Source organism: Spea bombifrons, chromosome 1 (assembly GCF_027358695.1).
Source record: "Spea bombifrons isolate aSpeBom1 chromosome 1, aSpeBom1.2.pri, whole genome shotgun sequence".
NCBI lineage: Eukaryota > Metazoa > Chordata > Amphibia > Anura > Pelobatidae > Spea > Spea bombifrons.
The window spans coordinates 80,624,442-80,637,064 of record NC_071087.1 but is presented as its reverse complement, the minus strand read 5'-3'; positions in this window follow the sequence as shown (position 1 = coordinate 80,637,064).

The following is a 12,623-nucleotide window of genomic DNA, read 5'->3' as shown; positions in this document are numbered from 1 at the left end:
AAGACAGCGTCTACCATAAAGAATGATTGTAACCTGTGGGATCAGGAAACCTACAAAATAATGTAAATTAAAAAGTGTGGAAGTGTCTATAAGGGATGTAAATTTTAAATGAGAGTATGGATGTGGGTGGACTGTCCAGGTTGTTTTTCTGTCGGTCATATAATTGTAATGTGACCTGAAGATGTTCTTCTCTGTGTAATTTTATCCCAAGGCTGTCTCACCCACCCTCCACACAGCCCCAGCCCCAGCCCCTCACAAACAGGTTCCAAGTCACTGGTGCATGTCCAGTCCCATAATTGCACTTAGGTTAACACATTGCTTTCTGTGCAATCAAGTAAACTTAATACTTGTAGTTAAATATGGAAGAAATGTGTCTATAATCTACTACAATTAATTAAAATAGACTATTAGTGTTATTTAGCATGGATGGTGAGTCATATATTCCTATGCATTTTATAATGCCTTGTCTGTCAAGGGCCACACTTTATTCCTGTTGGTAACTGCCTGCTATACGTTTAGATAAATTGAAATAATATACTATGAATGCCCAGCTTTACAGAGCTGACTCTTTTCTCCTATTGCCTCCCGCCTCCTCAGTGTACATTTTATGTCCTAGTCTTAAAGTCATCATTTGGATACAACACAGCTGCATTAGACAAATTGGTGGCCATATATTTTGTGACCAGGAGAGCAGTTGTATATATATATTTTATACATTAAATACAAATGTATAAATACTGTTAAACAACAATGTTTGCATTTTCTACCTAGTGCATGGCAAGTAAAATCAACAAAAGTTTCAGACAAAATTTTTGTTCCTTTTCGTTTTGCATTCGTTTTCGGGGAACAAATTAAATTTCCTGACCATTCAGCTCGGACAAAATTTGGGGAAGAGAGATCCACACTCAGTTTTGCAACAGCAGCACTGCACTAATGGATACACACACATCCAGCAGCAAGCTATGGGACTAAACTTCTCCACAAATTGGACCAGTTTCAATAATTGATCCCTCAGAGGAAGGTGATATGACGGCAGCAGCAGTAGTAGCAAAGCACTGGTAGTAGGTAGACACTGGCACATATCCAGTCCTACTGTATAGGACACTGAATTTCCCCACACTAGTAAATTTTCTGCACTAAAAACTAATATTACTTTATTAATTGACTTGCAGTATTATCTATCCTATTTCTCTGTATCGCTGATTAATGAGATCCCTTACGCACTGTTACATACTGTTTTTTCTTATTGTTGAACTATTGGGTTGGGGTCAGGGTTTTTTAAATGTATATTTCTAGTGAGAGTGGTGCAAAGTGCTTGGTCACCTGATTTTCCAAAATTTCACTTTTTTTCTATTTTTTGATGGGTGATCCTTTATGGGTGTTTAAAGACCTCATGGATCTCAGAGAGTACCCCTTATGATGTTATGGTGACATCACTGGGGTTTCACTTTGATACCCACCACAGTTGATCACATAGTAGTCAGCAAGCAGCGCTATATAGCCCCTTATTGCTGATAACAGTATATGTGATCAGCCTGCAGGGGTGCTCATCAGAGGTCCCAGGAAGGCAGTAGCGTACCTAGCGGGGGGGGGGCGGTCCGCACCGGGTGCCGCTCATCATGGGGGTGCCAACTTGCCGGCACGAGGCACCCCTCCAGAGACGGACAGTAATGTCCGCCGCTGGAGGAGCAGGCTCGGTTGGGGAGATCAAGGATCTCCCTTTAACCGGCTTCAAATCACTCAAGGGAGCCGGAGGTCTGTTAAAGACCTCCGATACCGCTCCCTTGTGACAACTGCTGCTGTTCGCCGGGGTTTGTTGTCAGATCCCGGCGCACAACACTGAAGCCATGCCCACTGCCGTCTGTGACCTCTGAACCGGAAGAAGACGGAAGAAAACAGAAGAAGAGCGAAGAAGAGGAAAAGGAGCTGACTGCTGAAAGGAGAAAAAAACAGAGGAAAGGTAGGAAAGCATTCAGTTAAAGTGAGAAGGGAGGGGGGTAGCTAGTGAGACGGGGGGGTAGATAGTGAGACGGGTGGGTAGAAAGTATATTGGAATAAATAAACAGTGAGAATGAGTGAGAGAATAAATTAATGTGTGAATGCATTGTGAGAATGAGTGAGATAATGGATGAATTGTCTGAATGAGGGATATAATTAATGAGTTTGTGAGAATGCATTAATGTTAGCAATCATACTCCTATCATGTCAAGTCAGCTAGTACATGCTGGAATCTGGGTATGCCTGGGCATGATAGGAGTGTGATTGCTGTTAACAATCATATATATATATTAATATTGTTATTTAATTTTTTTGTCCTATTTTGGTGTTTTACTTACCTTTAAATAAAAGAGTGAGATTTTTTTTTTTTTTTATGGTGGGGAGTCATATTCGGTTTCGGACAGGTAAATGCTGCATTTTCAGTTTCAGTCCAGAATTCATTTTGGTCCATCCCTACTACTAAGCCAGACAGTGAAGTGGTAGGCCTACACCACATCAATGTTTGGCTTAGTATATAGTGATAGGAGTTATGCTGCACTATTGTTAATGTCTGGCTCAATGTATAGTGATAGGGATTACGCTGTACCACCGTCAGTGTCTGCCTCTGTATATAGTGATAAGTGTTATGCTGTACCACCGTCATTGTCTGCCTCAGTATATAGTGGTAGGTGTTATGCTGTACAACCGTCAATGTCTGCCTCAGTATATAGTGATAGGTGTTATGCTGTACCACTGTCAATGTCTGCCTCAATATATAATGATAACAGTAATGCTGTAGCACCTTCAGTGTCTGCGCCAGTATAAAGATAGAAGCGATGCAGTTTTAAAGTGTGTGTGTATGTGTGAGGGGGGGGTGCCACATACAGGATCCACCCCAGGTGCCAAATACTCTAGGTACGCCCCTGCAGGAAGGTCTGGATAAGCTATATAATTTTGATTGCTGTTTTCAGTGGGTGTCAGCACTGACAACTTTGACAGAGAATGTCCCAATGGTAGTTAATGCATCCTCTGATAACCCCTTAGTGACAATGGCTGTTTCTGTGGTGCTTGTGTTTAGCTGTAATTTTCTTCTCTTATTTAGTGTACCCACACAAGTTAAATACCATCATTTTGATTATATCACCAAATTTACCCTACAAAAAATGATAAAATACGGTGAAAAAAGCACTTTTTCTTACTTTTATTTGGAAAATCTTTTGCTCATCTACAAAAGCTAATGAAAAAAAAATGCTAAATAGATTCTACTATTTGTCCTTTACAAATACCTAATGTTTTAATGATTTTTTGCAAGATATAGGGCAATAAGTACAAGTAGCATATTGCAATTTCAAAACCATTTTTTTTCCAAAACTGGTCATTCTGCCCCCATGTGCTATGTTTGGGACACCTTTGAAGCCGGTCAGTTCTATTTACCCCGATCAAACCATATATTTTTGGAAATTAGATACCACAGGGTATTTCAAATGCTAGAATTTTGACTCTTTCCATGCCCTAATTCTACTACTACTATCCTTTATCAAACTTTGTAGTAATTTATTTGCATTTTTTTCTACACACATTGTAATTTTGGTATGAATTTACAATGTGTTCAGCAACATCTCCCAAATACAGTGATACCCATGCATATGTGTGTCAGGTTGTTTGGGAGGTGAAAGGCCACATTTGGGCTATGCGCAATTCAGTTTTTCAACTTGGAATATAGGCATCTGGTCATTCTGCTACATGTCATATTTGGGACATCTTTGAAGCCGATCAGGTCAAACACCCCAATATGTTTTCAGCAACATCTCCTGAGTACAGTGATACCACTCATGCATGGGTTTGCCTGGCTGTTTGGGGCCAAAGGGCCACATTTGGGAGGTGCACATTTTTTTATGTTGAACTTTGACATTTGGTGATGCCTAATGTATATGCCCTATTTGGGACTCTCTGAGCCTGGCCAATTACACTTTCCAATGAAACTATATATTTTTGAAAACTAGACACCCCAGGGTATTTCAGATGCTGTTATTTTAACCATTTAATGCACTAATTGTACCACTAGCCTTTGTCAAAATTTGTAGTAGTAATTTCTTTGCTGTTTTTTCACACACATGGCACTTCGGGAATGCCTTTATAGTTCCTAGTACCGTATTGGCCCAAATATAGGCCGCACTTCCCCCCCCCCACTTTAGGTCTTTAAAGTGGGGGTGCGGCTTATATTCAGGGTTTTGCGCAGGGATGTTCAATTTGTGACGCCCGTGACATGCTGTTCCGCGCACCGGGAGGGTGTTTTTGTTCCATTTTTATTTATCCCTACTGCGGGTAAGCAGCAGGGTTAGGATCCAGATCCCCCGCAGCGCTGCAGGGGACCTGGATCCTTCTCTCCGGCAGCCGTGGACGTCTGTGGGATGACCTCCGCTGCCGGAACTTCCGCCTATGGTGGAGCACCGGCGTGACATAACCTTCTGGTGCTCCACCATATAAGTGCTGGCAGCGGAGGTTGCCTACGCGTATCGTGCAGACATTCACCAGCTGGTTCACTTCAGCCGGTGCGTCTCTGTCGCTGAAGTGCCGGCAGCGGAGGTTGTAAACAAAGACATCCACCGGCTTGCCCCGCTAGACACCAGGGAGTCTGGGGGTGCATTGGTATGTCGGGGGGTGGCACTTCTAGGAAGCAGAGTGGGATATCAGGGGGCCAGAGTGGCACTTCTAGGGGGCTTAAAGCATATGTAGGGGCAGGTGGCCATTTTTAGGTGGTAGGTGGGCATTTCTAGGGGGCATAAAGCATATCAGGGGGCAGAGGGGCATATCTGTAAGTAAGGTGCATTATAAATTAAGGGGGGACCTTAAAATGGCTATTGGTTTTCTGTCTGTATATAACATATGCTGACAAACTGATAGATACCAAATATGTTAAAATACATGTATTTCTGTTCATTACATAAAATACTGTTTTACCATTCCACTAATGTGTATTTTTTCTAAAAAGATTTTCTTTAAAAGACCACCAAACTTTAAGGGTGCGGCTATATTCGGGTGCCCAATATGGCCACACAATTTTTTTTTTTAAATGACATCTGGTCAGTTTGCGCCTATGCCCTATTTGTGACATCTTTGAAACCAGCCAATTCAAGTTACCCCATCAAACCATACATTTTTGAAAACTAGACACATCAGGGTATTTCAAACGCTGGTATTTAACTCTTTTCATGCCGGGATTTTTATGAAGATACAGCACCAATTTTAGGACTTAATAAAATAAAAATGTCATGGTTACATCACTGGGGTCTTTTTTATGTTTAAAAGCTATTACATTTTTATTTTTTAATTGTTTACATTTCAATGAGTTTATATTTTTTATATTTAAGTTTTCAGGAGGGTTGGAAAGACTCTCTGGGAACTCTTATTTTTAAAGGGTGCCACCATCTTGTTAGAGGCAGCATGTCTCTATCAGGTGTCAATTTGAAACTTTTTTGTGTTGCTGAATGCCTTTATATAGAGTAGAGATGGAAAGGTCTAGGGGAAAAAACTGAAAAATTGGGGGGGGGGGGTTTCTTTCTTGCAGAAAAATTTAAACAAAATGGAGTGTGGAATATCTTCTTTTAAAATGATAAATACCGTATTGGCTCGCATATAGGCCGCCCCCGTATATAGGCCGCACCCTAAAAGTTTGGTGCTTTTTTAAAGAAAAAGTTTTTTTCTTTAAAAAAGCACCAAAAAAACATGCTGCCACTCTGTCCCCCCCTGAGATATGCTGCCACTGCCCTCCCTCCCTCCCCGAGATATGCTGCCACTGTCCTCCCCCCCGAGATATGCTACCACTGTCCTCCCTCCTCCGAGATACGCTACCACTGTCCTCCCTCCCCGAGATACGCTACCACTGTCCTCCCTCCCCGAGATACGCTACCACTGTCCTCCTCTGCCCCCCACCACCAGACTTACCGGAGCAGACTCCCGGGTGTCTTGCGGGGCCGGCGGGGGATATCTACGCAAAACAACTTCCGGTGCCGGCACCGGATGTGCCGGCACCGGATGTCCCGGCACCGGAAGTTGTATACGCGTATTGCGTAGATGTCCCCCGCCGGCCCTGCAAGACACCCGGGAGTCTGCTCCGGTAAGTCCGGGGGGGGGGGGCAGAGGTAAAACGCATCGTGCGGAGGTCCGCACGATGCACTTAGACAACCTCCCGTGCCGGCACCCCCCCTCCCGTGGGAAGTGCTGGCAGGGGAGGCTGTCTGAGCGTATCGGGGAGTAGGATGCAGGTCCCCTGCACCGCTGCAGGGGATCTGTATCCCAACCCCGCTGCCTGCCCGGCGCCCGGGACTGCATGTCCCGGGCGTCGGGCGCTAGACCCCGAATATAGGCCGCACCCCCACTTTAAAGACTTAAAGTGGGGGAAAAAAGTGCGGCCTATATTCGAGCCAGTACGGTAATATGTCTATGACATGGCATTCAAACTATATTACATGAACACCTTTATGAAAGTTGCACAAATAATGTCAGTTACTTCGCTTTGTCATTTGTAATTGGTGCTAAGGTGCAAATCTGATTGGGGGAATGTGATTGTTCTCTCCTTCCAATCCATGGAGAAGGATTAGAGGAGATCTTTTGTTTTTTTTGTGTTGATGGTTTCTACATTTATTTTGTTGTATTCAAGGGAAATGGGGGGTTAGCTATTCTCAGGCCCGGACTGGGACAAGAAATAGGCCCAGGCATTTAAGACTGAGCAGCCCATTTTTATTTATTTTTTGTTAAACCAAATTCTGACAAATTTAATATACCATTTCTTGTTGTCTATTAGTTATATTTCAGCATGCTTTTGTCACTGTAATCAATTAGCATTACATAAATATATAATAAATGAATCATAACGTCATGCAAGTTATAAAGCGCTATATCTTTAATGAATGATTCAAAACAGTAACTAATCTTTGACCATTTAGTTGGTACTTAAAAAAACCAAAAAAAAACTAGTGGCAGTGTGGCACTCCTTGAGCCTTGGCTGGTCACCCTCACGACGAGTGAGTCTGTCAGTCACAGACTCACAGCACAGCACAGCAGGGAAGAAACTCAGACCTCAGACCACCCCAACTGAACTGCGGCGCTCAGCCAATCCTCTAGGCGGAGTGACTACAAATTCAGGAGGGCGTTTTATCTCTGGATAAGTAAAAATTAAATAATTCAATTTATTCCCACAGAAAGTAAAGGGCCAGAAAACAGATGACTAAATACACACCAGGACAGGCTCTGCCACCCAGACACATACAAGGACAGACTCTGCCACACCGACACCCAAACACACACACCAGGACAGGCACTGCCACCCAGACACAACAGGACAGGCTCTGCCACACCGACACCCAAAAACCCATTGAAAACAATGCATTTTGATCCCGTACATGTACAGGCTTTGTCATTAAGGGGTTAAAAAAGAATTATAAGTTATCCAGCAGTAGGCTGGTTCGCTGTCAACAGTGGTTCATGGTGGATGGTCCTCGGGAACTTCTGTTAACCCTACCAATCCTGGAAATTTTGGACAATCATGCAAAAATTCCTTTATGAATAGGTCAATCAGGTTCTCAGAGTGTGTGCTCAGAAAAGGGGAAAAAAGAATTAAAAATAAAATTAAAAAGAAGCAAAAAATGTGCCAACAGGCTGAAAGCTGGTCTATACTTATACAGGGGACCATACATAATGACATTGCCAGACATTACGGCACTTTTATTATACACTCGCTTTCGTGCACGAGAAAAGCAAAAGGCTGGCATACTTGTGAAAATGTATCTTTTGTTATTGAAGCTGTGTTTGTATAGTGTATATCTTTTAACCCTTTATTTTGTGTGCCTACCTTGCTCAATTCTGTGTGTTGTTGCACTGTGAAATGTAGTATTTAGTATGTCCTGTAGATTTCAAAATATATACAAAAACCTATGTGGGGTATTGCTGTAATCTGGAGATGCAGCTGAATAAATTTTAGTGGGTTTCTATGCAGTTGCACATAATCAAAAAAAAAACATGGAAAGTTTGGCAGAAAAAAGCAAAAAAGCAAGCTCAAATGTGCATAAATTGGGGGGGCTGGTTGGGAAATAAAGACAAGAAGTGCATTTTATCAAAGTTTTTTTTATTCTGCTGTTTGTATTTAACATCATTTGTTTACTAAATTATTTTAAATAAACGAAAAATTTACATTCATTTTTTTTTATCCGATTAATCGAAAAAATAATCAGCCAACTAATCGATTATGAAAATAATCGTTAGTTGCAGCCCTATATATATATATATATATGTGTGTGTGTGTGTGTGTGAAAAGGCAGGGGTGTGTGGTGAGGGCAGTGTATAAATGTGTATGTATGGACAGGCGTATGTTAGTATGTGTAGATACATATATATGTGTGTGTGTGTGTGTGTGTGTGTGTGTGTGTGTGTGTGTGTAAGGGCAGTGTATGTATGTATATGTCTGTGTATGGGCGGTGTATGTGTATGGACAGGTGTGTGTAAGGGCAGTGTATGTGTATATGTGTGTTTGTAAGCTGGTGTGTACGTGTATATGTGTGTAAAGGAAGGGTTGTGTGAGGGCAGTGTATGTCTATACATGTGTGTGTGGACAGCCATATGTTAGGGAGAGCTGACCCAGCCAATCCAAGCAGTCTTTGTATACAACAACTAGCCAATCACCGGTAAGGTACATCGCTTGCCGTGATTGGCTGGTTGTTGTATACTGGGTAGAGGGGTAGTCTTATACGGCGAGTATAGCCCAAACTCTACATTTTAACTGGAAAAGTTGGGGGTCGTCTTATACGTCCAGTCGTCTTATACGCCGGAAAATACATTAATCTGTGCAAATCATCCTAACAAAAAAAAAATTAGAAAGTTTGGTGAAAAAAAGCAACCCTTTGCGAGTAATTGGTAACCAACTTCTTGCATGGTGAGTGTCCCAATACCCAGGGTTGTCTTCTTTCCAAAATATTTTTGTTGGGGGGGGCGAGCGGTTGTGCCGCAATGAGACACAATAAAATTGGGGTACGAGGAACAAGCATGATCTATTTTGTGCCCCAGAATTTCCAAAAAACATAAAAAATACCTATGCATGTTGGGTTATGCAAATTTAAGACATTAACATTAATATACACTCACTGGCCACTTTCTCAGGTACACCTGTTCAATTGCTAGTTGAACAGCTAACCAGCCAATCACATGGTAGCAACCCATTGCATTTAGGCATATAGGTGTGATCAAGACAACTTGCTGAAGTTCAAACTGAGCATCAAAATGGGGAAGAAAGGGGATTTAAGTGACTTTGAACGTGGCATGGTTGTTGGTGCCAGTATTTCAGAAACTGCTGATCTACTGGGATTTTCACGCACAACCATCTCTAGGGTTTACAGAGAAAGGTCCGAAACACAGAAAAATCCAGTGAGCAGCAGTTGTGTGGATGAAAATACCTTGTTGATGTCAGAGGAAAATGGGCAGACTGGTTCAAGATGAAGGACAACAGTAACTCAAATAACCACTTATGACAACCATGGTATGCAGAATATCAGCTCTGTACGCACAACATGTCGAACATTGCAGCAGGTGGGCTACAGCAGCAGAAGACCATGCCGGGTGCCACTCCTGTCAGCTAAGAACAGGAAACCAAGGCTACAATTTGCACAGGCTCACCAAATTTGGACAATGCATGACTGGAAGAATGTTGCCTGGTCTGATTCCAGCTACTACATTCAGATGGCAGGGTCAGACTTTGGCGTAAACAACATGAAAGCATGTATCCATCCTGCCTTGTATCAACGGTTAATGCTGCTGGTGGTGTTATGGTGTGGGGGACATTTTCTTGGCACACTTGGGGCCCCTTAGTACCAATTGAGTATCATTTAAACACAACAGCCTACATGCGTATTGTTTCTGGCCATGTTAATATGACTACAGTGTACCCATCTTACCATGGCTACTTCCAGCAGGATAATGCACCATGCCACAAAGCTCACATCATCTCAAACTGGTTTCTTGAACATGACAATGAGTTACATGTACTCCAATGGCCTCCACAGTCACCAGATCTCAATCCTATAAAGCACCTTTGGGATGTGGTGAAACAGGGGATTTGCATCATGGATGTGCAGCCGACAAATCTGCAGCAACTGCGTGATGCCATCATGTCCTTATGGACCAAAATCTCTGAAGAATGTTACTAGCACCTTGTAGAAAGTATGCCACAGTTCTGAAAGCAAAAGGGGGTCCAATCTGGTACTAGCAAGGTGTACTAAATGTTGGACTATAAAAATTGTTCTCAAAAGAAAGCTCTGTCATTAAAAAATATATATAATTTGTGCAGATGCAGGAAAAAATATAAAGTAGAATAATGGTTAAGGAAACTTAAAAATGTTGCGAGAGATTAGGAAAGGTGAGCTAGATGCAGCTGGGAGGAAGGTAGTTAACCTGTCAGTTAAATAGCCTTAAAGATGGGGGTTTTGAGAGATTTCTTTGAAGGATTGAAAGCAAGACGAGAGTCGTATAATCTGGGGAAAGGCATTCAAGAGGATGGGGATAGTCCTTGAGAAGTCTTGTATACATGCATGGGAAAAGGAAATCACAGCAGAGAACAAAGATCGTTAGATGAGCGGAGAGACTGGGTAGGAGTATACTTGGAGATAAGTTAGGATATGTAAATATGGAAACTATACTGACACAGCAATATGTAAGCAAGATTTTGCTTGATATAGAGTTTGATATAGAGCATTGTATTCCGCAGCTCTCCATATTAGATTACAAGGAGGCAAAACGTGTATGGGGAGACCAGCCAAGACAAAGTTAATGGTGACACAAAGGCTTGTGGGGACAGGGCGTTGATTGCATCATTGACATTATACAAAACTTCAGCACAGAGGTACTGGTTCTTGCACATAGAAGGAATCCGGCTAACAACAGCCTGTATACTAGCAGGGAAAAGTCCAGTTGGTGCATAAACAACGACCTACTATAACATCCTTAGTCACCATGTTTTATAGGATTGAATAGTCATGAATGGGTTGAAGCATTTTTCTTTGCAACCCCTCCTACACCATCACTCCCCCTGCTCATCCCATAGTAACTGCCTTTTCCCTTACTATTGAGGAAGAGCTAGACACTCTTTCTTGCTCTCACAACAACTTAACCCCAAATCCCCCTCCCTTTGTCCTTCAATTACCTACATATTTAACCTTTATCTTCTTGAACTGTGTCTACAACCTTTAAACATGCTCTAATCTAAAAAAAAATCCTCCTTCAGATCTCATCTGACCACCATTCTATATCTGTCCCTCCTTTTTTTTATATGTCTAACTCGCTTGAACATACCATGTATATTCTCCATACTAACTTCCTCTCCTCTAATTCCCTCCTTGAACCCCAACGGTCTTCACTTTACTTAAACAGCTCTGACAAAAGTACCCAACGACTTGCTCTCTGCCAAAGCTAAATGTCACTGCTCCCTTCTAATACTCCTGCATCTCTCTGCTGTTTTTGATATTGTCAATCAACACCATGATTGCTTTGTTTTGTGCACTTATTGGTCATTACTATTCTAGCAGCCACCTGGGAATCTGAACGCGCATGCCTTTTATGCTTTTTAGGATGTCCGTTCCCCTGTTTAGTACATTGTCTTGCATGAGGAAAGTTCAACAGATATTTTGAAGGTGACGACAACAGGATTTTGTGAGCGCCTGGATATGAGGGTCCAAGGAAACAACAGTGAAGTGTAATACCAAGGTAGCAAAGCTGAAATGTTGTGTAGTTTGTGAAATTATCCACGGTAATGTAAGAATTGGGCATGAAGGAAATGGGGGTAGCTAGAAGCTCAACAGAGGGGCACAGCAGAGGGTGAGAGGTTGCAGTAGAATCTTGTGGAAAACAGATATTTGGGAACGTAAGGAAGGGATGAACGTATTAAAACAAAGTAATTCCGTAAGGTAGAGAGCTAAGTTATAGAAACAGAGAATTAACTTGCAGCGTACAAATGTCCTCGGTTAAACATGATTTCCTCCACAGACGCTCAGCAGTATGAAAGCACCTTTAGAGGTGGAGGATCTGTCTGGTGGAGCAACGTGGCTAAAGTAGAATGTGTAGCACACAACAGCAGTAGCAACGTGGTCTTGGACTGAGGCAAAGTTTGGGGCATTAGTGGGTAGGGGATTGGAGAGGAGAGGTAGTAGCATGCTATTAGTGTAGTAATTTATGTCATGGAGGTTTCTTCTTGTGAAGGTCTTTAAAAAGTTGAAGGATGTACACCAAGGTTGCAAGTCACAAGGTGGTGTTGGTCACAGAGAAGAAGGTGATAATTGAGAACGTACAATGGTAGAAGAACAGGTCATTTTGCTCGCTCTAAGAGTGTGTGGTGGTGGGGCTGTTGGCCAACTGTGAGACTGAAGGAAGTGATGAGGGATAATAGTTTAGAGGGAGGGAAATGGGATTGTCAATTGATATATTAAAAACACCCAGTGTGGGGATAGTAGAGAAAGAGAGACAGACATGCAGCAGAGGGAAATTGAGAACTTAAAAGGAACAGACAGAGGAAGCTGGTGGTAAACACTGAGAGGTGTAGTGGGGAGAGACAAAGCAACAACCAAAGGTAACGTCAGGGGAGGCAGGGTCAGAAGATGAGAGCCAGG